Here is a 27,122-nt window from a genome sequence, read left to right on the forward strand (position 1 = left end):
TGGCCCTAGAAACATAAAGTAGAAGTATCAGGCATTTTGTAAGACATATCCAGAGTCAATCTATGATCCTAATTACAGAAGTTCTTGGTTAAAACAAGTCACAGGTAGGGCCCAGACCCAGACTTATTGTTGGAATTGTTTCTTGGCCGCTAACTTCTTAGGTAAGTAGGAGTTCAATGCAGCAAAGAGGTGCCATCCAAAATTGGTTGGAGGGCAGACTGACTGCAGAGCTCCCTAGTTACTAACTTGTACTCTCTGTGCTCTGTTCCTGCATCTAAAATAGGGATAAAACTGGCACCTCAGGAAGTTGGGAAGATGGAAAAAGACTTTCACTTTGGAAAACTCTTAGAATAGTTCCTTGTACATTGTAAGTCTTATCTGTGACTCCTTTTTCTTGAAATACATTAAAAAAGGCAAGGAAGCAGCCAAGAATAATGAAAGATGACTGATTTTATAGGTGTAGTCTTTGTCAAACGTGAAGAGAAGATGACAATTCTGAAGCCCTCTTATTTTAGATAATGTCTCTAACTGTAATGGGGGTAACTGCCTACTGTTAGGTCCTTTGTTCATTTCCACAGAGCTGTAGCCCATACCTGGTTTTTCTAGTAAGCTCCCTTCATTTTCCTTCTCTCTATGAATGTGCATTGTGACAGGATCAAAGAGAGTGGCCTCTAGACAAATGTCCTATCCAACTTCTTCTTGGTCCATTGCATTATGGGCAGAGTATTTTCTATAGGAAGAAGTGACTTGCGGCACAAGATGGCACCGGCTTCATCTGCTTTTAAGAAACAGAGACTTGTGACAAGTCAAAAGCCTCAACAAAACCTAAACTATGGGCTCAGGAAACTAATGTTTCAAACATGGCCAGTTTTGAGAAGGCAATGACATGTGGCTTTTGATTCAGTCTGACTCTTTGTGAAGGACAGAGCTAGGGTAGGGGGACAATGTAGTTCAACTCCTAGACAGGATCTGGGCACCCTTGAAGACTGGTGTGTTCTCTAAATGAAAGTTCTGTGGTTAACATGCACAAGAAAGCAAAAAGATTGAAGACTGGCCTTCTGGGACCGGCAGATAGCATGGACATAAGGCGTTTGCCTTGCATGCAGAAGGTTGATGGTTCAAATCCCGGCATTCCATATGGTCCCCTGAGCCTGCCAGGAGCAATTTTGAACATAGAGCCATGAGTAACCCCTGAGTGCTGCTGGGTGTGACCCAAAAACAAACAAACAAACAAAAAATACAGTCCTTGAGCATCATCACAAAATTCCCTTTCTTGGTGCCTCACCCTTAGATGATGGGTTTCTGCCTCCTTTTATACAGATGTCTTTTTTTTTCTGTTTTTTTTTGTTTGTTTATTTGTTTAACTTTTGAGACTTGGCTGTGCACAAGGCTTCCTCCTGGATCTAAGCTCAGGAGACCCTATGAGGTGTCAAGGATAAAACCTGGGTTGACCACATGCAAGACAATTGCTCTGCCTATTGTACTATTGCTCCAGCTCCTTCCCAGAAAATCTTGAATGGAAAATCTGCACAAGTTCCAATTTCTTCCTGTAGTGTTAAATAATTAACAATGGTGCTGGATGGAGATGGATGGAGGGATTTTTCTCTGCCATCCCAGGCCACATGGCTCCGCAACCCCCATTCAGCTGGCGGGTCCCAGGTTTAAGTGAACAGCGGAATCAGACTCATCCAGAGACAGGCATCAGGAAGTATCAGCTTTATTCATGCCCTATTCATCACATGTGTGTGGCCTATATCATAACCTTTCAAGCACAGCCATTCTTAGCCTTGCACCTTAACTCCTTTCAGCCATCTTCCCTTTCACCTCCATGCTAGCCAAAGACCAAAAGGGCAAAGACAGCAAAAAAGCCCCCAATTCCCTGGTTCAAAGGCTTTATCTACCTTTTCCAAGACCCCTCCCAGGAATGGGTGGGGTCTTGCAGGTAAGGTCAAGTTACCTAGGGAGAAAGGGTGGGGAATGAGGCTTCACTTCCAGCACTCATTTCTTCACCCCCTTCCTCCAACTTCTCTCCCACTGTCCAAAGTTCTCTCCTGCTGTTATCTCCAGCTCCTTTGCACCCCCTATTGCTTTTTCATGCAAGCTTCCTACTCCCTGCTCCCCAGATGTGCAAGCACTGTGAACTCCAGAACTTCTCTCTGTATGCAGCATGACTGTCAGTTTTGCTGCCATATTGTTCTGCAGCTCTGCTTCCCTTCTACCATTTCTTCTTTTTTCCTTCTTTCATCTCCCTTAGAGTTCTGATATTTCTGTGGTTCACTTAATTTTCAGAAGCTTACTAGTTCCCTTCCTGAGTGCTTGTGAGAGCCATGAACCTCAGGTTCTCATAAGTAGTTCCAGGACAATACCAGGTCTCTGCAGGGCCCTTCCAGAGCTCACCAAATAAAAGTATGACACCCCCCTTAAAGGTCTTGATTCTGCCTTTACAGATGTGCAAGCCCTTTTGAGTTTCCCTGTATAATGCATTTTTTTTGTTTTGTTTTTGTTTTGGAGTCCCATCCGGTGATGCTCAGGGTTTACTCCTTGCTATGCACACAGAAATCACTCCTGGTTTGGGAAACCATATGGGAGGACAGGGGGATTGAATTGTAGCCCATCCTAGATCAGCGCATGCAAAGCAAATGTCCTGCCGCTGTGCCACTGCTCTGGTCCCCAAATGCATTTATTTCAGGGTCCATGAACAATGTTGCCCCCTCCCATCAGTCTAAAGTCCCCATGCCTTACCTCTTCCCTCCTTAGGGGTAATCTCTGCCTAGTCTTACAGCCTTGAAGGTTGAAGCCACTGTTAGAGAGCTGGGCTCCTCTTCCTGGCTCTTCAGAATGCACAGTCATTGACTCTTGGGACATTTTTGAATCATAGCTTTTTTTTTTATTGATTGATTTGTACTCTGTGGTTTACAATACTTTTAATAATGCTTTCTCATGGACCCATCACCAGTGTACCCACCTAATTTCCCCAAGAAGTCCAGCACCTCTCTCTTTTACTACACACACACACACACACACACACACACACACACACACACACACACACACACATTTAGTTGTATGGATCAGTTCTTCCATTATGTTGCCTTTGGACCTTTGTTACTACCTAGCTGTGTGTCTTTAAGTCTCACATATAAGTGAGACTATTCTGTATCTATCCTTTGCTTTCTAAATGACTTCACTCACCATATCTGTTAGTTCCCTTCTATTGCTGCAAATTGCATGATTTTGTCCTTTCTTAGAGTTGCATAGTATTCCATTGTGTATACAGACCTTTATAACTTCTTGATCCAACCATCCAAAGTTGGACTTTTAGGTTTTTTTTTTTCTGTATCTTGGTTATTGTACTAAGCTCTGCAGTGAATATAGGTGTACATTTATCCTTTTGAATGAAAGTTTTTTAGGAATAGATGCCCGGAAGTGGTATTACTGAGTCATATGATAGTTTCATTGCTATATTTTGCATAGATCTCCATATTGTTTTTTTTAGAGGCTGAACCTCTAAAGACATTCAGATGATATCAGATGACATTCCATCCAAAGGGGATGAGGATCCCTTTCTCACCACAACTCAACCAACACTGTTCTCTTACTCCCCTTTGCAGTTCAAGGAAAGATGAGTGCATACTTCTTTTTTCACTATCTCCAATGGAGATCAGTGTTCCCGGGCTTCCCAAATCTTCAACCTTTTCATTTGATTTTTATTTTTGCTTACTTAATACCAGAACTTCTCTTGTGCTCACTTCGGCAGCACATATACTAAAATTGGAATGATACAGAAGAGATTAGCATGGCCCCCGAGCAAGGATAACATGCAAATACCAGAACTTCTCACATTGATTATGGCTACTAGCTGGGTATACCCTGTATCAGGCATTAGCCTGCTCTACTATAATGGTGCTCTGATCAGCACAGTCTGGTGGGTACTTAGCTCCTCATATCTTTTCAAGGTGGGGATGGAGCAGGTAAGAACTTTCCCAGCATTACTCATCTAGCTCATGGTAAAACCCAAATGGATTGGCATGCAAACCTGTCTTCAGGGTCTCCTGGCATGAAAATATCACCATTTTTCCTGACTTAAAAACACTGCTTTTATGCAGAGTAAGTTATTGCAAACATGGCTGCTTGTGTAGATGGTTCTTTGTTTACTTCATGTGTGTTGGGGACTTTTAGTGTCTACTTCTGAGAAGCTTTGAAGAACAAGACCTCTGTCAATGAAATCAGTTATAGTTTGTGGATTGTTTGGCCAAAACAAAAACAAACCCCAAATAAAGTGAATAAAGAGAAAGATAAGACTGTGAGACTGCACATTAATGAAACAAATAGTTCCTGAAGGGCAGCCCTCCTTCTGTTTGTCTGCCTGAGGAAAAGTTGGGGTGTGGACAAAGTGTGACTATGAAATGTGTGAGATGTTAATGAACTGTCTTGAATAAAAACAGCACTGTGTAGTCTCCAATCTTTCTTTAGTGGCAGCCTGACCAGTGAATGGGGACTTGGTGATAACCTCCAGTGCCTTGATGGACTTTTCTGTCTGATCAAATTGAATTATAATAAAGAAGGCTGTGAGGGGTCTTTGTAGAGAAGTTAAGAAGGCTGCTAATGAGGTCCAAATGCAGATATAATTTTGGCATAGAAGACCATTGTAACGTTTAGTCTATTTTTGTCCCCAAATTAATCGAGTGTGAATTTCTGAAGTGAATGAATGTCTCTTCTATGGCATAGCAACATCTTTGTGTCCTCTGAAAAGCTGTTCCAGTTCACATTGCTGGGGTTTATAGTTCCTGGTTCTTGGGAGCCCTGAAAGGCTCTGAGATTTCACAAAGCAGCTTGCTACCACTGCATATTTTGTCAAGGGTGCCCATGAAAAGAGCCTTTAAATGCCTTCCAGCATACAAGGTCTGGTTGGTCCTGGGGCCATTTTGAGCATCGTGCTAATTATTTTCCCAGATGTTTCTTCAAAGATTATATGAAGCAACTATGAATGCAATTCCACAACATTATTTTACAATAATGAATTCCTATGTAAAAAAAAAAAAGATAGTTATACAATTTGTCCATTGTAGCACAAACTCTATTTCATGCATGGACAACTGGAAAGATTCATTAGCAGAGAATTGCCTGTTACCGGTGGGTAATTCTCACTGGCCTTTCTGTGGCAACACTTGATAGATTTGGGTCAGGTTTCCAAAGATATTTCTTTCTCTTAACCACATGTTTCTGGTGGGTCTGAAAAGACTGATGGGTTTTCATGTTAAGTTCTAATGGTAAATAAATAAATATCTCCAAACCAGCCTTTGCCTGTGTTCATCAAAGACTACATTCTCGTGAAAAGTAATTACTGTCATAATTTTGAATTTGGATTCTAAAAAGAAAGTTAAAGAGATGCTTTTAAAATAAAAACAACAGATTGCATTAAAGTTTGAAAATAGCAACTTCACCCTTTTTCCTGACACTTGCAAATTCTGATCATTTTTTACATATCCACTTTCATTCTTTCATAATGATTTTTCACTCTGTTGGAATCAAATTATAAATAGCATTTATCTTGCTCCCATACTTAAACAGAATATTAAACCATACTAGAGCCCTTGTTTTTAGTCCCCCAAAGCACCTTCCTAAGAATTCCTAGATGGGGGTGAGGGGCAGGCAGAGATAGTACAGTGGACAGAGTGCAGTGCTTACCTTATTTGTAGTCCATCTGGGTTCAATCTCTGAGTGATCTCTGAACCTGACTGCAGAGTCAAGAATAATCCCTGAGCACTGCTGGGAGTGGTTCCAAAACAAACAGACCAAATAAAAAAAATGAGGGAGAGGTGGGGAAGATGGAGATTTGGGACACTGGTGATGGGAATGTCGCACTGGTGAAGAGGGGTGTTGTTTACATGACTGAAGCCCAACTACAATCATGTTTGTAATCAAGGTGTATAAATAGAGATATTAATAATAAAAAAAAGTGGCTTCTGGTAGGTGCTCTGATAGTACTCCTATCACAAATCTGTGGGTAGCATTTCCTTCCTTTGTGTTTTTGTCTCTAAAGTAGAAGAGTCCTGATTCTGGGACATATTGAATGGGACTTTTTTTTTTGGCCCTTGCTTTCTGCAAACGTGGTGTGATATGAGAGTAATGAGTTCACACACAGCAGGGTTGGGACACAGCAGCTCAGAGGAGATCTGTTGTAGCTGTCAGTGAGAAGCCCTGAAGAAAAGGCCTTTCTCATCTGGGAGATGTTACAATGCCAGGCAGTCTCTCCTGTGAGGTCTCGGAGAATGAGACCTGAGGGGTGAGAAGGAGGGAGATTTGGGACATTGGTGATGGGAATGTTGCACTGGTGAGGGGGTTGTTCTTTACATGACTGAAACCCAACCACAATCATGTTTGTAATCAAGGTGTTTAAATAAAGATATTAATTAAAAAAAAAGAATTAAGAATTCTCAGAATTAAGGCCTGAGAATGGCCTTAATTCATACTGTTTTTTTTTTCTTTTCAGTTTATTTTAACCTCCTGGTGTAAATATTATAATCTCCATGTATTTAATAACATTTTGACCATCAGAACTAAACTTTAGATGCACTTGCTAGAAAATAACTGGACAGATAGATAGCATTACTAGTACAAATGAGCAAAAACCATAAAATATATTATTTACAAGTAGTTTGGGTTCTTTTGGCTTCTTTTGTTGTTGTTTTGTTGCTGTCGCTAAAGCTTACTCTTTACTCAGAAAATACCTAGTGATACCCTGGGGACCATAAGAAGTGCTAAGGATTGAACTGTGTGAAAAGCCAGTGTGTTTTCACATCTTTTGATTTAATGGGTCAACAAGAAAAATAATGAATGTTTCATAATGGTTGTCTAAAATAAACATATGGAATTTGGAATTCCTTCAGTCCATGACTTCAGTTCAGTGAATTTTGGGGTGTGTGAGATGCTTGGCGCCCATACAGCTGTTCTCAGCCCTTCAGTGAAGAGCAGAAAGAAAGCTGGGAGCAGGAGCAGACACTTGTGACTAGTTCTTTATTCTGACTAGACCACCTATTTAATGCCAGAGTTGCAACCTTGTGAGAGAGGAGGATTAGAAGGGACAAGGTCACAGGCCTCTTTTGTCATCTTAGGAATTCCAAACCTAATCCTATAAGCAATGAGTCACCAATAAAGATTTTTCAAATAGCAAAGTGTTTATTTTTGATTCAAAACACATTGTTTGGGCCAAACATTTGAGCTAGCAAATCAAAGAAAAATAACAAATAACCCATCAGTTTAAAAAAAGGAGCTCATTCATTCTCATAAAACACACAAGACAATTAGTACAAGATTTTTTTTAATACAAGGCAATTAAGAAGATATCATGTTTTATTTATGACTTTGGCAAAAAAAAAAAAAATAAAAGCAAGCCAGTGCAAATGAAAGTAGGAAAGAGCCACTCTCAGATAATTTTGGTGGAAGGATGAATCAGTCAGACTTTTCAGAGAACAGTTTGACAAGTGTAATCAAAATTGTCAAGGCACTTACACTTGACCTTGCAAATCATGAGCCTAGCAAAGGAGGGTAAAAGAAAGATAAAAAATCTAACCAGAGAACCAGTGCTGCAGTTACTGACTTGAGGAAGGACAATAGTCAAACGATGGTGTAAATCTGCAGGGGTTTCAATGACATGTACACTTGCAGTTCACAGTAAAACGAAGGTGCAAGTTCCCTCTCCACGCGTTGTTCCTAATATCTGAAAACTGGAACTAAGATCAATGTGATCATTGAGAACCTGATTAAATAAATCATGGTTTTCTGCACATTAGATAGTCAATGAGACACACACAGAAAGTACAAGTGGATTTATAGCTGTAGATATGAAGAGAACTCTAAGGGACAGTCTAATAGAACAGAAAGGTCAGGGGCCAGAACAATAGCGCAGCGGTAGGGTGTTTGCCTTGCATGTGGCTGATTCAGGACAGACCTCGGTTCGATCCCCAGCATCCCATATGGTCCCCCAAGCCAGGAGCGACTTCTGAGTGCAGAGCCGGAGTAACCCCTGAGCATCACTGTGTGTGGCCCTAAAACCAAAAAGAAAAAAGAAAAGAAATGAAATGAAATGCAAAGAAAAAGAAAAGCAAAGTCAGGTATAAAATAATATCTGTAATACTCTCTTATTTATATGATTATTATTTTTTATGTTTTATTTTTATTTTACCTCTACATCTTAAATTCTCTTGTTTATAAGATGGGGGCAGTTGTTGGGTAGTGTAAAGGGGCCACATCCTGCACTGCTCAGGGCTTACACTGCCTCTACATTCAGGAATCATTCTTGGCAGTTCAGGGGACCAGTATGGGATGCCTAGAAAGGCATTTGCAAGGCAAGTGCCCTAACTGTTATGCTATCCCTCCTTTCCCTAATTGTTTTTTTTTTACAGTGGTTACAACGTTGTTCATAATACAGCTGTTTTCCCCCCCTCAGATAAAGTTGTTCATGATTGATTTACAGTTATACAATGTACAACAACCTTCACCATCGCACATTTCCTGCAACCAATGTCCCCAGTTTCCCTCTCATTCTCCCTGGTGCCCTTTTTCCTTACTGTCTCTGGGGTCTCTCCCTCTCTCTCCCTCTCTCTCCCTCTCTCTCTCCCTCTCTTTCTCCCTCCCTCCCTCCCTCCCTCCCTCCCTCCCTCCCTCCCTCCCTCCCCTCCCTCCCTCCCTCCCCTCCCTCCCTCCCTCCCTCCCTCTCTCTCTCTCCTCTCTCTCTCTCTCTCTCTCTCTCTCTCTCTCTTCTCTTTTTAGACACTTTGGTTTGATTTGGTTTGCAGTACAATGCACATTTCTTGTTATCAAAGTCCCCAGTTTCCCTCATACCCACCCTCCCTCACCTATCTATGGGGCAGAAAGGTCACCTTTCTCTTTCTCTCTCACTCATTCATTCACTCTCTTTTTTGACACTGTGGTTTGCACTATTGCTAATAAGTCCTTCTCCTAAATTTTATTTCTCAAACACACTTGTGCAGATTTTATTCCTACAACACTATGATTGATTAATATACTCAAGCTAATTAACATTGTTTTGCACATAGTTACCACTTTTTGCATATAATGAGATCCTGTGTAATAATCGACTCTCAGCAAATTTCTAGTATTCAATTCAATATACATGTTATGAATTTGACTAAACATTTTTGGCAAAAATATGAAATAAATATACAAGAGTATTGTGATGGGGGAATGAGAGACGTGGATATAGTGATTAGATTAAGGTCGTTTAACATTTTATTCTCTGCATTTGAATGATTGCCTTAAGTATGTGTTACTTTTACACCAAATAATTACAAAAGATGTGTTCTCACTGAATTTTAACTACACATCATTTTGACCTAACTTCATATTATTGCTATATTCCTCACTCTTCCAAGGTCATTACATATATAAACTTACATTAATTATCACCCACATATATGAGATATGAACTATGCTTACTTCCATCTTGCAGAGAAGAGCACAGAAGCACAGAAGGTAAGCTCTTACCCCAAGGTCACACTGTTGTAGAGAGCAAAACCAGGATTTGAACTCTAGAAATATGGCACACCAACCTGCCCATACTCAATGTTTTGGTTTACCACTAGGGAAGAGAAACTAGTTTCCATGAGCCAAGGCTTGGCAACAGCCCACATCATATATTTTTTAAATAATTTTTAAATCTTTTTATGCAGTCACCAGTTTTACAGAGTAAGAAATGGAAATTGTTGCTGACATGAACTCCTCCAAAGTTATCCCCTTTTTCAGACACAGAAATTGTCCAGCCTTCATTGGCCAACTAAACCATCATAGAAAGACAGGAACTGCCCTATTCAAGTCTATTTCCTTTCTATTAGCACTAGTTTTGTTTCTTGAAATGGGAGCCCACAGAATTATCCCTTCTAGGGGGCCTGTGTGCACTGAAACTTGCAGTTAGCCATGATACATTGGTACCTGTCGTCTCTTATCAGAACTTGCAGATTGCCAGCCTGACAAAGCCCATTAGAGCTACAAGGCATCTGCCCAGGGGACTTTCTGCTCACTGACTCTGAGCATCATTTTTAGAAAAGAAAACACTCTAGGTCTAGCTAGATTCAAGGTCAGCAGAGTACATGTCTATAGCTAAGACTATTGCTCAATTCAGAAATTATGGCGTGGAAATCAATAGTATTTGATCATATATTTCTTCTTAGCAATAGAACATTCAAAAAACCAAAGAATAAAAGGGAACATCATTTTCTGTCTGAAGTTATTTAATGTACATAGTATTGTTTTAGCTCTGGCTTCTCCTGAAAATTCTTTTGCTTAGCAAATACTTGCCCAAGATCTTCTAAATGTCAGGCCCAGAAAAGTGGGGTCTAAATAAGCCTATCTGCCCACACTGAGCAAACACTAATGGAAGCCACAAAACTGGCAGCTGGTAATTAGGAGGCTGTAAGATAAGTGATCAGGAGGTAGCACAAAGCACTCTAGAGGCACAAAAGAAGTGGTTCCTTGACTATCTTAATTTAGTCCCAATTGAGAATGACTACAATTAGGGAAAATGACCTAAAGTCTCCATTCGGGAATACTACTGCCTTCATTCTATATGTGTTAAGTCAGCACCAAACACCTGGAAAACCAGAAATGCAAGCACCAGTAGGGGTAGAAAGGCATTATGACAGACAGAATGATTGTCCATTGGCATCATTGGCTTATTTGTGTGCTTGAATGCTTCGGTGGCTGGCCTTCCCCTAGTTTAGTGAACACTCAGTTATACTTAGTCAAGGCCAACATAAGATAGCTCTTGAACACGGAGATGAAAGTTATGGTTCCTCTCTGAGATACTTAGATGTAGCCAACCTGTAGAGCAATGGTCCTCAAACTACTGCCCGCGGGCCACATATTGTATTTATTCCCATTTTGTTTCTTCACTTCTAAATAAGATATATGTAGTGTGCATAGAAATTTGTTCATAATTTTTGTTTTTACTATAATCTGGCCCTCCAACAGTCTGAAGGACAGTGAACTGGCCCCCTGTTTAAAAAGTTTGAGGACCCCTGCGAGGTACAGATGGCAACAGAGCACAAAAGTGATGACAACACACAGTTCTGAGCGGACTTTGTAATTGATATCCAAAGGGCTAAGAAATGAAACATTCCAAGTTCAAAAATAAATATTAAAAACTATAAATTCAAGAAGAGACATGTCCAAAAATGATGATATAAGACACTTGCCTGGCCTAAGAGCAGAGGCATTGGGATATAGAAAGCTTGAATAAAAATGATACATACTCAATATTTAATGTATTTGATATGAGTCTATATGTGGTTCATGAATTTTCTTGCTTAATTTTTATAACCCTATAAAGGTACTGTTAGCCTCATTTGCATCTGTAGAAACTAAAATGCCATAAAATTCAGTATCTGGCCAATGTCACAACTCAGGATCACCAGAATCAAACTGGTTCATACACTCCAGAGCCAAACTGGTCCACACACTCCAGACCCTACAAATTAACTATAAGACAGAGCAACAGTCGTTGAGTAGACAGAATTTTGGCAAAGAAAATTAGGAATGAGGGTACAGCTGGGACAGAACAAATGGTTTAAATAAAAGCCCAGAAGACTAGACTGGATCTAGCAGGGGTCCTCAAACTTTTTAAACAGGGGGCCAGTTCACCGTCCCTCAGACCATTGGAGGGTCTGACTATAGTAAAAACAAAACTTATGAACGAATTCTTATGCACACTGCATATATCTTATTTTGCAATGAAGAAACAAAATAGATACAAATACAATATGTGGCCCGCGGGCCATAGTTTGAGGACCACTGATCTAGAGCATCAAAGGTATGATTGAAGTGGAACAAGGGTTAATAAGAGGCAGGTTCTGAAAGGCATTAGGATTAGGTCATGGAAAATAGTATAGATTGCAGAGATGGCCTTGATTCACTTGGAGGCTTTTGAGCAAGGAGATGACATAATCACAGCTGAACTTTGGGTGACTCACTGGCAGTTATGGATCCAATCCACTGGAACAGAAGAGAGCCTGGCAGGAGGAGGCCAGTTAGAAGGTATTATAATAGTCTAGGCAAGAGATAATTGGAGCTTGTGTAAGTGGTGGTAACTGGAGTAAAAAGGAGAGAGACAGGAGGAGGCAAAATGACAGCACTTGGGAGAGAGTAGATGGGAGTGAAGGTGGAGGAGAAATCGGAGTGAGCTTTTGGGTTTGATCCTGGTGATTCATTAGAGCTTTTCTTGAAAAGGAAGAGGTATGAATTCAGGAGATAAAAAGTGGAAGGGCATTCTGCCTTTGAGAAGGAGTCCTTCTGGTGACAGAGGGTTCAGCAGGCCCCCAGACACCATAAAAGAGTGACAGTTACTGGAAGTACAGGTGCCTGCAATGGGTTGCCTCAGAGACAAGTATTCACTCCACAAAGCAGTTGCATTTGTTGTGGTGGTTGTTTGGGGATCTGTGCTCAGGGTCTACTCTTGGCTCTCAGGGACCAGGCAGTGCTAGAGATTGAACCTGGTCACCTGCAAGAAAATTAGGCTTTTCGGCCATTGACTGTATGTCTCAGTTGCATTTTTTAAGGCTGCTATACCAAATACCACAGACTGAATAAACAGAAAGTGGGGGCTCTTATTTCTGAAGGCTAAAAAACTGAGATCATGGGGTACCAGCAGGCTCACTATTGACAGAGGACAGAGAATCAGAGCCTGTTCCATGCCTCTCTCCCTACTTAGGATGGTTTTCTAATGACCTTTGTCATTCTTGGTCTCTGCCTTTGCCTTCACCTGGTGTGATCCCTGTATGCTTGTCTGTCAGATTTCCTCTTTAGTAAGAAGTCAGGTCAAATTGAATTAGCAGTTCACCTTACCTCCAACCTGACTCCAGTTCAATCTGATTACATCTTCAATGACACTATTTCCAAATAAAATCAGATTCTGAATTACTGGCAAGGCAGGAGGTTGAGACTAGGATCTGAATATGTGAATTGGGGGAAATACAGGTCAACTCATAACTGCAGTGAATGAGATGAAGACCCCGTTGTTCTCATTGGGAGGTTGTGAACAGTCATTTTTGACTTTTTAAAAACCAGGTTCTGCTTGACTTTCTGGGAAAAAAAAAAGAAAGAAATCAAGTCAGAAAGACTGAGATCTGCTAACACATTATTGTGTTAAATTTTATGTGAAAACTGCATTAAAAATAGTAGTTTTACAGAGAATCAACAATCACACAGACACACAATACTGGACTTGTACATAGTTTTAATCAGAAAAGGAATGTGAGTATTTTAATTATTTAGCAATCTCCTGATTTCCTAGTTCTCGGACCATTCTGAGCAATCACTCTTCTCTGTGGTTGCATTCCACAAAATAATAGTCTCATAGCTAGGAGCACATGCCCCGGTATTTGCACATAAGGACAAGCTGAGAACGAACATGTGAGGGCCAGAACAAGAGCAGTGGGCAGTCAGAGACATCAACACAAATAGAGCCCCACAGTCAGTACCCATTAGAAATGATTTGTTCCATTTTGTTCTGCGTTGGACATCAAGTTTTATCAATAAAATCAGATACCGTCTTTAATTTTAAGTTCAAATTTTTCTACTTGGAAAATGGAACCTATCACCTGTTGAAAAAGAAAAAAAAATAATTCAGCAAAGAAATGTTTTAAGTATCTGATTTTTAAAAATTAGTCTTTATTCTAGGGGCCAGAGTGATAGCACAGCGGTAGTGTGTGTTTGCCTTGCACGCAACTGACCCAGGATGGACCTGAGTTTGATCCCCGGCATCCTATATGGTCCCCCAAACCAGGAGCAATTTCTGAGCACATAGCCAAGAGTAACCCCTGGGCATTACCAAGTATGGCTCAAAAACAAAAACATACAAAAAATTAGTCTTATTCTAATAAACATTTACAGCAGTTATGCCCAAGCAGAATTAGAAAACACACATTAGAATTGGTTAAAAAAATATTTTTCTCATGGAAAGAAAATACTAGCTTAATGGAACCTGGGATATGCTGATCATTTCTGATAGCTGTGGACTGACTACCTCAGAGAAGGAAGGATGGATGCCTGCAAATGAATCCCAAAGAGCTCTGCCTGGGTGTTTAGAATTCAGAACCAGTCCTTCTCTAAATAGCTCTGCAGTGGGGTTCCTTTTGTGTGGGGGGGTATATTTATATTTGCACCCCATTTATATGTTTTGCCAGAGCTTGAGGCTGATAGCTTAAACCTTTCCCGTCACTTTCAATTTTCATTGCCCTCCCAATCTCTGTAGCCCTGGAAATGAGCTTTTCTGAGCTTCTCATTAATTTTTCACTCCTCTCCCGGCGGGAGCCTCACAGATCTACAGCAGTAGGATTGCAGGCCAAGGAATGTGTGTCAGACTGCGGCTGCCCAGCAGCAGGGTTCAGAAATGCTCCTGGGACTTAACAAGTAAAATGCCAGCTCTATGCTTGCACTCTAAAGCTGAGGTTCCCATTAGGCCTTGAGAAGATTGTACTTGATCCTACTCTCAGGATGTACAGTGATTTGTTCTTCTTTTTTTTTTTTTAATTGGATGTTGAGTTCAAAAGAGCAGGGTGATTTGCTAGTAAAATCTAGAGATTACTAATGGTAAAGTGGTGGGGTAGTGCATATAACTGTCTGCACTTTATTTCTTTATCTTCCAATGTGACCCTTAGACTAGCTCACCTTCAAAAGTCTGTTTTCATTCAGCTGGCTTCATTAAAACTACATGTCTAAGGGTCCTAGAGGATAAGGCATTTATCCATTGTGTTAAGTTCAATCAAAGGTGCTTGTGATTCAAAGAATTAGAACAATCAGTGCTGGCGGGGATGTGGAGAGAAAGGAACTCTTATTCACTGCTGATGGGAATGCCATCTAGTCCAACCTTTATGGAAAGTGATATGGAGATTCTTCCAAAACCTGGAAATTGAGGTCCCATACAATCCAACTAGACCACTACTAGGGATATACCCTAGGAACACAAGAATACAATACAAAAATCCCTTCCTCACACCTATATTTATTGCAGCACTATTTACACTAGCCACACTCTGGAAACAACCAAGATGCCCTTCAACAGATGAATGGCTAAAGAAAATGTGGTACATATACACAATGGAATATTATGCAGCTTTCAGGGAAGATGGCATCATGACATTTTCCTATACATGGATGTACATGGAATCTATTATGCTGAGTGAAATAAATCAGAGGGAGAGAGATAGACAGAGAATAGTCTCACTCATCTATGGGTTTTAAGAAAAAAAAAAAGACATTCTTGCAATAATTCTCAGAGACAAAGAGAGGAGGGCTGGAAGGTCCAGTTCAGATATGAAGCTCACCACAAAGAGTGGTGAGTGCAGTTAGAGAAATAATTACACTGAGAACTATCATAACAATGTGAATGAATGAGGGAAATAGAAAGTCTGTCTAGAGTACAGGTGGGGTTGGGGTGGGAAGGAGGGAAATTTGGGGCATTGATAATGGAAATGTTGCACTAGAGAAGGGGGGTGTTCTTTACATGACTGAAATCCAACTACAATCATATTGTAATCAAAGTGTTTAAATAAAGATATTAAAAAAGGTGCCTGTGATTTGCTTACAAAAGTTTCTCCAAAATGGGATATCCTCCTGAATCTATAAGTGGTCTTCCAAGAATTAATAATTCAAATGCAAGGGACGGGGGAGGGGAAATACAGAATAAAAATATTTTTCATCACCTTCTACTACCTAGAGACTTCTTCTCATTTTGACAGACTACTCGGCCTTCTCTACTCAAGTAAAAAAAGAAAGATTATGTCATGAATTTCTCCCAGTATCACTGTATCTCACTAATAGTATTGGAAGAGTAGGCCACAAGGAAATTGACTGTTAGAAGAGCTTTATTGCCACCTGTCTTATCCTGACCTGGTCACTGTGTCCTGACCTTCGTGCCTTCCTTCCCATCTCCTCTTTCAAAAAAAGTATTAAGAGTTGAGCGTTCTGTGGAACAAGATTGCACTGGAGACCCTGTAATAAATAAGCCTAGAGTCTCAGTGAGCATGAATTTGCTCAGCTACAAAATTAGCTCTATTGAGATTCTGACTTAATTAGAAATGGGGTGTCTAAGGGTGCAGAAGCATCAGGCTTTCAGATGCTAAACTCCCTAAATCAGTGGTGAGCATGATTTTTTTCTGCAAAATCTTGTAAAATAACATAGCCTTCTGAATGATGGTCTTCTAAGAACTAAGAATCCAAATGCTTAGAGGGGGGAAAAAAAGAATAAAAGCTGTTTTTCATCACCATTCACTGTCTATAACTGATGTCAACAAGTAATTATCTTGGGAATGGTTCTTTGATCATGAGCCAGGAATGTTTTCTGTGAAAACCAACTTCCCTTGCATTGTCCTTGAGGATAAGAAGCAGCGTCTCAAAGAATTATAAAAGAAAACCTTATTGGAAGAGAAAAGAGATGTTAGGGGTGATGCAGTTATGTTAGAACTTTCTCCACTTCAATTTTATGTCATTCTAGCATTATAACTTTCTGTGAAAGAAAAGTTTTTAATGGCTTGCTTCCATGACTAATAAAAATCAGAGGAAATTTCAGGCTCAGCTAAAACTGACAATATTCTAAGAAAAATACGGCAAGCACTTCAAGTACAATTTATTACACTAGAATGTAGAATAGCCAATAGACTGCTTCTTCATCTCAATAGAGAACAGTGCAACTTGACGTGTTTAAAATAAAACACAAGATAAGAAAACCCTAAAAATGTCCCTTTTTCTTGCCCCCCCCAAAATATTGGAAAATGAAATGTGTTAAAAGCAATAATTACTGTGAATGAAGTCCTGGCAGTATTAGGAGTCCTTGGTATAACCCTATTTCTCTCCTGGAATTGAGTTCACTCCTAAATTAACTCCCGTAGGGCTCAATTTCTTACGTATATATGAAGTGTAGGTTTTCGAACAGATGGCCTCTGAGGCCCTTGCCAGCACGCATACTCTTTGGTTTTCAATCATTACATACAAGAAACACATCAAATTATATGTATTACGTTTTCAGTTGCATTCGAATACAGTAATAAATGAGAAAAATAGTTAACTATTCTATTAGAGAAATAGTTCTCTTTATATAAGTCACTTCCCAACCACCGCTCTAAGTTATCATTATTTGAAAAAAAGTTGCATGCTGTTATTTGAAAGCATATTTAAACAAACAGCCAAAAAGAAGTCTGGTTGGCTTCTTGGTACAAAGGGAACATATAGGAGATGAGTTACCTTCCATGAAATTTATGCCTCTCTGGTGGCTGGGGATCATATTAGTAACCAATGATTTTGTATACCAGTCAACCATCATGTGAGGTGAAATAAAAATATTTTTTGTCAAAATCTAAAAGGGTTTACAATGAAGAACTTTTTCCCAAAGAGAGATGAGAAAGAATACAAGTTATATACATATTCAAAAGAATAAAGAAGTATAAGAAACAAAAAATGAGCAAAGAAATTGATAAAAAAAATAAAACAGTACAAGTATGAGTCAGTGTTGATTTTTTAAAAAAAATAGTATTACTAAAGTAATTGGGAAGTTAATGAAATAAAAGTAGAACCAGTGTATTAGATACACCATATAAAACAGCAGGTTTGATTTGAGTAAAGACATTCTAAGCTCTTTGATATTTATTCCAAAGAGGAGGATAGAGTTACACTTGAACTCTTTAAGTCAATAAGCATAAGAAATAATTAAGGTTACCCAGTAAAAGAATGTATATAGTTTTATTACAAACCAATAAAGAGGAAAAGGAAAAAAGAAAATAAATGTCATTTCCCCAAAAGAAGGAACTCAAGAAGAAAACCATGGCAGTTAGTATAGGATAAGAGTAAAAATAAATCCAAATATACCAGTAATTAAAATGAACACTATTGATCTATTGGTTATGAGACTGAGGTTGCTGAGATCAGGGGATGTGACTCAATGATAGAACACTGGAGTTACATGTTCGATTCCTTGGGTTCCAGTCTTCTGGGTTCATTCTCCATTTCATGCCTAAAAGGCCTACCATTTTATGTTGCTACAAGAAAAATTTGGTTCTCCCTAAACCTTCAGAATTTGTTATAGCCATCTATACATAGACATTTCTATTCTCCACACGCGTGCATGTGTGGGTGCGTGTGTGCGTGAGTGCGTGTGTGTGTGTGTGTGTGTGTGTTTGTGTGTGTGTGTGTGTGTGTGTTTGTGTGTGTGTGTGTGTGTGTGTGTGTGTCCATTAGCTCTCCAAATGTTTGTTAAATGGTACTATATTTCAGGGCCCTTCTTTGGTCCAAAACTTGTTTAGAAAGTTTCCTTTTATAGATCTGGTCAAATTCTTTCCTGTAATTTCTCTCTATAGTCCAGGAAACACAGATTGAATGCTGTGTTTTGACCCCAGTGTCTGTATGTACAACTTTTCTTCACCCTAACGTTTTCCAACTTTGATGCTGAGCCTCTGGATGTCATAAAATTGTTCCTTTAATAGCCCTGGAGATAAAAAGTGCCATTCTATTGTCATTTGAACATTTAAATGACTTTCATGGCTGCCAGAAGACAGAAGTGACTGGGGTATTGTGTTTGACACAAGAAACCATTTCCTCACGTGCTTCCTGGGTCACCATGGGCTTCAACTGTGCCTCCTCTGTGCTTGCTGGACTCCTGCAGAGAGTTCAATTATGTTTTGGATGGATCCTACAAAACCTCAAATGTCCAGGAAACTGCCTATTTTAGGTTTCCCACAAGTAGGTAGAAAAGTGCTGTTTTGTTCCCCTGCTCTTACCTTTTATGTCATACCTCCAAGAGAGGACCATAGTGGAAATGTAGGCTCCTCCTGCTCAGTTCTTGATTCTCCTCCTATTCTTGGAGAATAGGACACCTTGGACCTTGGATCCACCCCCTCATTGTAGTCTCTGTGAAAAAGACGTAGACGCCTCCTTCTCCCAACAACTTATCTGTTCAAGCTTCAGTTTCTGGAAGTTCTTGCTCCTCAGGACTAGGAATTTAATGTTTTTTTAATTGGGGGGCACACCCAGTGGCGCTCAGAAGTTACAGGAGTAGGAACTCTGCACTCAGAGCAGGCTCTAGGGATCACATGGGATGCTGGGGGTAGAACCCAGGTCAGCTGCATGCAAGGCAAATGCCCTTCACACTGTGCTACAGCTCCAGCCCTGGAATTTAATGGTTTCAAATATTGAGTGGCCAATTATGGCTTCCAAGGGCTCTTGGTAGAGAGGAGAGTAGAGTGGGATAGAAAGAAGTCCCATTAGATCCTGTCCTCATGCCAGGCTTCCTCTCCTTCCTGACCACCAGGAACATATCAGATTGTTTCCTGAAACATTTTAACCCAACATACTTTTTTTTTTTTTTTGGTTTTTGGGGCCACACCCAGTGACACTCAGGGGTTACTCCTGGCTATGCACTCAGAAATTGCTCCTGTCTTGGGGGACCATATGGGACACTGGGGGAATCAAACCACAGTCCGTCCTAGGTTAATGTGTGCAAGGCAAATGCCCTACCGCTTTCACCACCACTCCAGCGCCCCAACATAATATTTAAGGAGAGACTTATAACATATAAGAACTTGAAGAGACCTCAAAAATCATTCTAGCTAAACTTTTCACTAATTGGAAAGACCAATGTCAGAGAAATAAACTGACTTACCAATGAGCATATGATAGGGTAGATATTCATGACAGAAAACCAGGTGTCCTGAGTCTCTGATGCTCCTCCCACTCCCAATTCTAGATTGTCTCTATAGTCCAGTCTACTTGGACAAACCATGGTAATTATTAGTTCAGTTGCAAGTGAATAAAGTTGGCACATTGCAACCACAGTGGAGCACACTCATGCATGAAGAACAGGGGCAAATGATGCCACATGCCTTGCAATGTCTATATAATTTAGGATTCTCCTAAGTGGTAATAATAAACTCCTGGGGGAGGGAATAAAATATGAGTTAATATCAGAAATGGACCACAGAAAGCTGGACATTGCTAAATTGGAACGAGCAGAAGTCAAGGATTACAGAGTCAGGGAATACTATCATTGGATTCTGTTAAAGTTGTCCATTTCAATCCTTGAGTTCCCTCCAGGGCATCATATCTAAGATGACTTTGTTTTATGGGGGCTGGTTTCTTGGGGACTGCTGCCTGCAGTCTGCTGTTCACAGTGTTTGCCATATTTGTGTTCACACAGACCCTAGAATGGAAGGGTCAGGCAGCAGGGACATCGCTCAAGAAATAGTGTCACTGGAGAAGGTGCATAAGGACCAGGGTGGTTGAGCAGTCTCTTGGATCTTACTGAGGTAGCTGATCTTACTGAGCTGAGCTGAGCTAAGCTGCCACTTTTATTAGCCAGAGTTAACAGAATAAAGGTAACTCACCTGAGGGCAGGGTTGATGTAGTTAAGAATACTTATGTTAATTAACCCTCAGTGGATCATTAATTATGTTGTGGGTTTTCACAAGTCAAAAAGGGTGCGGGAGGGAGGAAAAGCTGGGAGTGATTTAAGAATCAAATTCGGGTGTCCACAACTTTTGGCATCCTAGAGGAAAAAGATGTGGAAAAGCTGAAACAATCATTTCAGAAGACCTGATAGAGCTAAACAATGAAAGAAATTGGACAAGAGATAGGAGATGTTAAATGCCTTATTGTTCTAGATGAGTGAGGGCTGATGATATTTCTCATTTTTTAGACCAAAACAAGAAAGAACCTTTCCAAATTTTAAATTTTGACTATCAAAAACAGACATCTAGAAAAGGTGGTGGCATAATCTTATGAGGTGATATGTTCAATAGAGCCATTAGCCTGACTATTTTTTAGTCATGATTTTGCTTGTGTCTGTGGGTGATGAATTGGAGATCTCTCCAGGTCAGTTCAAGTTTGATTTTTCCTTCTTATAACTGACAAAATTTTAGGTAATATCGACTTTGTTCATTAGACTTTGTTCATAGTGTTTAAAATGGATAATAGGTTTTGTGGGCTGAAGTGAGAGTCGAAAGTACCTAAATTGTATCGTTTATATTTTAGTGTATTGATAGGAATTACAAAGAGGCTTCTCTTGGCTAGCCTTATAGTTTCATGTGTATTAATCTTGTTCTTTTTTTTTTTTCTTGGTTTTTGGGCCACACCTGGCATTGCTCAGTGGTTAATCCTGGCTGTCTGCTCAGAAATAGCTCCTGGCAGGCACGGGGGACCATATGGAACACTGGGATTCGAACCAACCACCTTTGGTCCTGGATAGGCTGCTTGCAAGGCAAACGCCGCTGTGCTATCTCTCTGGGCCCATCATTAAACTTGAGGGAGAGGGTGAATTTGGTCATATCAGGAGGCATTTGGAAACTAACCGTACTTAGGAGTCACTCCGGGTGGGGCTCAGGAGGCTGTATAGGATGCCAGGGATCAACCCAGGGTCAGCCACATACAAGGCAAGTGCCTTCCCTGTATTATATCTCCCATTCATTGCATTTTTGTATAAAGAATACTAAATTTGTCCACATCTATAATTGAAATAAGACAAAATTTAAAAAAAATTGATCTTTCCAGTTATTAGAAATAATCAACATAAATTTTTTTCTCTTTACTCCCATTATCACCAGTATTTCAACAAGTGTGGTTCACCAAGTATTATCCTAGGAAAACAGCAGTTGTACCGTCGGTTTTAAACCAATTTTAGTAGAAGCTACATACTCACTACTGATATAGTACAACTTGGTACTAAGATGGCTTTTAAATATTGGGTTGCAAAATTAATTTATTCTAGTTTGTAAGTAAGATATATTGCAATTTCTGCCCTCTATCTTGGAAAGTCAGGCTCTTCTCTTAGTACTATATTTGTGAATTGTAATTCTGTTAAGCAAAACAAAAAATATGAAGCTAAAAATTTGAGCATAGGCTCAGATAATCCAGTACATAGGTCAGCTGCAGGACAGGATTTGACTTTCAAAGCAATCTACTCTTTATTTTAGGTGAAGCAAACCTTCCATCTGAAAATTTAAACATATTACCTCCATTGTGCTTTTTTGTGTATTTTGTTTGTTTGGGCCATGCCCTGTGATGCTAAGGAGTTTTTCTTGGCTCTGCACTAAGAAATCACTCCTAGCATGCTCAGGAGTGATTGAACTCAGGTGGACCACATGCAAGGCAAATGCCCTACCTGCTGTACTGTCACTCACTCTAGCTCCAGCTTTTTTCTGTATTGTATTATGTTATGTTTTCCAATGTTTTTCTCATGATTGTTTTAGAGAAGAGAACAAGAGACGGAGATTAGTGAAAAGAAAGCTAAAGGGCTCAGAGATGCAAACATAAACTTGAAGTGTGCATTTGATAACATGAAGATATATAAACATCCATGTAGACATAGAACATGTACCTATAAAAGGATGCTCAGTTGAAAAAGTGACACTCTGTGGCCTATTGAATAAGAAAGGACAGAGACTCAGACTACCTAATAGTATTCACACTACTAAATTATTCACACTACCTATTTGTGTGAATAATTTACATTCTGTGTCAATGGCAACACACACGTCGTTGTACCTGATACTCGTTTGGTTCCCCTTTGAAGTGCTCAGGTAGAGCTACAGGACACAGCTATAAAGGGCATGACAATTGTTTTCTTGGGTGAGGGGTTGTCATTAGTTTTAGTCATTTAACAAAGAACATGTGTGTTGCATATTCTCCCCAAATACCCTAATTTTACCATATGCATAACTGGGGAGCTAGAAAAAGGAAGGGCCCCACAACTATAAGGTCAGCCAAAGACTTCAGTGCCTGTAGGATGAAGGCAAAGGGAAGTGAAAGGGGTAGGACCTCAAACTTTGTTTGGAAAAGTAATGGAACAAAACTTCAACAAAAGTGAAGCTGTGGATTATTTAGAAGTTATTTTTTGTTAGATCAAAGACTCCTAAAGCTACATGGAGAACTGATCAAGAGGAGGAATTGGGTTGGGTCCATTTCATCTCCTTGCATTCAGTCGTGTCCTTGCAAGAAAGCAAGTGGTTAGGAACACGTGAGTTTCTGAAGCCCAAACAGGCAGCGGTCTCTTTTGATCTGTGTTATTTCTTTTCATTATGTAATTTCCAATAGCTGGAGTCTAAAATAATCATAATTAAGGGGTGACATTCTTTTTACTGTGTATCCTAGTCTTATCCCCAGAAATGATGTTAACTTTGGTGTTTTTATATCTCTCCCAGCCAGCCAAGGTGGTCACAATGAGAAAATTTAGCGATCCAAATTTTTCATCTTTTTTGTTTCCTTTTTTTAAAATTTCTAGATAAAAATAAGCTTGATGACTTAAGGAAATAAATTTGATCATTTCTTCTTCTACCCTGTATGAATTCTGTTACTTGAGAGTCCTTAACTTATTGGTTCACAGGACTCTCAAAAGGTTAAAGAAACTCCATTTCTGATGAGAGATCTTTTATCTTTGTGGACTCATTAAAAACACTTAGATGGTCTTCAGAGGACAGAGCCTTTGCATGGAGGCTGCCTACATATGTGTCATTTTTGGGGGTAAGGGTGGAGGGAGTTGGGTCACACCCAACTGTGCTCAAAGCTTATTCCTGACTCTGTGCTCAGGGATCACTCCTGGTGAACTGAGGGTACCAGATAGAATTTTTGGGCTTTCAGTTGAGTCAGCCATGGGCCAGGCAAACACCGGTCTGCTATTCTATCACTCTATCTCCCCCACTCTTTTTTTTTATTAAATCTTTAAACATGGGGAAAACAGGCTTATGTGGTTTCTTGAGAATTCAGATATTGATTAGACTGTGGTTATAGTTTTATACAGTAATTAAAGACCTACCTGGTCACTGCATCTACTGAGCTCTGCAGAGAAAAGAGCAAGGAGAGAGACCCTGGGTGGACACAAGCCTGAAAAGACATGGCAACGGTGTTCTTAGTTTCCTATTACTGTCTAATTTAGTGTTTGCTGCAGCAGCAGATATTCTAAAATATTTCAGTTTTAAGTAAAATTGTGACAAATTGTGAAACATACTTTACGCATTACTTTTTCTGAAGATATTTGTGTTGAGGCACTAGGGAAAATGGTAGATAAAGACAGGATCTCTTCCATGTATAATTTCCAGAGGCATGCAGCATCTTCCTGCTGCTATGCATGACCTCAAAATACTAAAAAGGTCTCTGTTTGCTCTATTTCAAAAAGAAAAAGATAACAGAGGAAGTCAGGGTAGCAGAAGTTTGAGAGAAACACAAGAAAGAAGTAATTTGGTGTTTTTTTTTTTTTAATACTCCAGCTCTTCAGTACCATAGGCATTTTGATGGTAGAGGGATAATGATTGCAAACTTGTTTTCGTAAATGCAAATTTGTCATGTGTGCTTTCATTCTTCATTCTTTTGTAGATTTAAGTTAACTCTTTGCAACTCACAAGATAACCTATGGAGCTTTGTAAGCTCCCTGGATTCTTGCTGATATTCTAAGGATTACTACCTCTAAATCTATAATTCATCAATATGATTCTGTTTTCTCAGGGGAATGAAAAGCATTGCATCTTTGAAATGATGGGCCTTATCCTATGAAAATATTATCCAGGTTGAAGCAATTTAACTTGTCCTCCCTTCTTCTCCACTCTGTTCCTCTCATCCTTGCTGTAATCATGTAAAAGACTGATTTGTATTCTGAAATAATTCATCAGTGTGTGCTATTTATTATTATTTTTATACTTAATAATGAATTGTTTGTGGTAAATTTCTGAGATCTTATTTTTCTAGGCTGTTAGAGAAGGAGACAGTTATTTTATGTCTGAGCTTTGCAAAAACCATGTACAGATGGGCCCCCGACTTACTATTTTTCGACTTTACAATAGTGTGAAAGCAATAAGCCTTTAGTGTCGAAGCTGTGCTCCAGGTTCTAAATTAGGGCATTGTGTTTTTCACTTTCAGTGTAGTAGTCAATAAATTATGTGTTGAATACTAACTCTCCCTTATAAAGGAAGCTTTGTGTCAGATGATTTTTTTTTTTTTTTTACCAATTGGAAGCTAATGTAAGTGTTCTCAGCATGGTTAAAAGAAGCAAGATCTGGGGTCTGGAATGATGCAAATAGAGCATTTTCCTTGCACACAGCCAACCGGGATTTAATCCCTAGCAACCCAGATGAGTCCCATGAGCACTGCCAGGAGTGATTCCTGAGTGCACAGCCAAAAGTACACCCTGAGCAAAAAAGGGTGTAGCATGGAGGGGAAGAGGCAAGATCTGCTAGGTTAGATGTAGTTTGATGTATGTCTGACTTAGGCTATTTCTAACTTATGCTGGTTTATTGGACATAGCCCCATCATTCTAAGTAGAGGGAGATCTGCATGAATCTGTAAAGAAACTAATTTCAGACACGAATGTTCCTCTTGCCCTAGTTAATTGGTCGATGTGGCTATTGAATGTTAAATTATTTCTTTTTCTTTTTGACTTTTGATTTTGGGGTCACACCCAGAGGTGTTCAGGGCTCTGCTTATTATTCACTAGCAGTACATGATCACTAATGAAGGACCATTAACAGCGCCAGGGGTTGGCTCTATACAAAGCAAGTGCCTTAATCTCTTACCCCTTGTACTGTCTCTCCAGTGGCTGTTTCATTTTCTGAAATTTTCTGTGTGAAAGTCAGTGGTGTATGCAACATGCCCCCATCCACCTCTGTGTGCTTCTATTTTGCTGGTTTCTTCAACCAAGAAAGGAGTAGCTCTTTCTCCTTGAGGACAGGCTGGCATCGAACCTGCCATGCCCTACAATTCCCACTTCCCAGAGCCTCTGTGTCCAACATGACTAGATCTCTCTCCTCCCTAAAGATGTCACCACCTCTGACACTTAAGAAGTCTCTCCTAGGAAGCTCTAGGGCAGGGGTCTCAAACACACGGCCCGCGGGCCATTTGCGGCCCTCTGTACAACATTTTGTGGCCCTCGGCCAGCCTTCAAATATCGCAGTATTCGCGATTATTCGCTTACTGAATAATCGCAATAAAAATCGCATTAGTAAGAAAAAAATTGCATTAAACATTCGCATACCCCAAGCAGTTCTGTTCGGAGTATGCAAATATTTAATGCTATTTTTGCGATTTTTTTTCTTACTAATGCAATTTTTTTTTGTTTTGTTTTTTGGGCCACACCCTGTGACGCTCAGGGGTTACTCCTGGCTATCCGCTCAGAAGTTGCTCCTGGCTTCTTGGGGGACCATATGGGACGCCGGGGGATCGAACCGCGGTCCATCCTAGGCTAGCGCAGGCAAGGCAGGCACCTTACCTCCAGCGCCACCGCCCGGCCCCACTAATGCAATTTTTTATTGCGAATATTCGATAAGCGAAATCCCTTAATCGGCCCTGCCTCACCCCGACTTTGCCTCCTGCGGCCCCCAGGTAAATTGAGTTTGAGACCCCTGCCTAGGGTCATTTTCTCTCTTATAGAGAGCCCTCGCAATGACTCAGACCCAAATGGAATCAGCTCTTCCATAGTGCCCAATTACTACAGCCAACTTTTTCTTCTCAGTTCTTGTCCCAAGACATTCACCTATTTAATAAGCTCCTTTTTGTATTTGTATTTATTTTGCTTTCAGGACCACATCCAGTAGGGTTACTTTGAGCTGGGTGCTCTGAAATCACTCCCAGGGATGCTTAAGAAATCATGTGATGACACGAATTGAGCCGTAAGCCCTAAGTCCACACCCTGGAACTAGCTCTCTGGGCCCAAATTCCTCCTTGTATTTCTCTTGATTCTATTTCATGGCATTTTTCTGCTTTTTCTTATCTCTCCCTGCTCACTGCTCTGTCTCGTCCCAGTCTCTAAGTCTTCGATTCCCTTTGGGGTTAGTCCTGAGTTCTCTCCTTTTTCCCAATCTTTCTAGAGAATTCTCCTTGCACATTGCTTCACTAACACTACTCTGCTGACAACACCCATATTTGCTTTTCCATCCAGTTAGATTGTGCTCAAAACCTGAACCTGCCAAGAACCAGAAATTCTGTGGGCCCACAGCAAACTCTCATCTCCCAAAGCCTTCTTCCTGCCTAGTGACACTTATCCTCACCCTCAGAACTGGCGAGGGTCTGACTGTGGGTGCCACCGCTCTCAGCCAGGCTCTGGGTCCTATTGATTTCAGAACAGTAGCACCAAATCATAGTCT

At 40.1% G+C, this 27,122-nt stretch overlaps 1 protein-coding gene and 1 non-coding gene across 6 annotated transcripts in view; both read left to right on the plus strand.

The window, feature by feature from the left end:
* The window catches only part of PHACTR1 (phosphatase and actin regulator 1), a 554,139-nt gene that overhangs the window by 341,048 nt on the left and 185,969 nt on the right, over positions 1-27,122 (plus strand). The window lies entirely within an intron of this gene.
* Positions 3,742-3,848, plus strand: LOC125996791 (U6 spliceosomal RNA). The gene has a single exon (XR_007491469.1). It is a non-coding gene; the product is annotated as a U6 spliceosomal RNA (small nuclear RNA).

This window comes from Suncus etruscus, chromosome 18, assembly GCF_024139225.1.
Source record: "Suncus etruscus isolate mSunEtr1 chromosome 18, mSunEtr1.pri.cur, whole genome shotgun sequence".
Lineage (NCBI taxonomy): Eukaryota > Metazoa > Chordata > Mammalia > Eulipotyphla > Soricidae > Suncus > Suncus etruscus.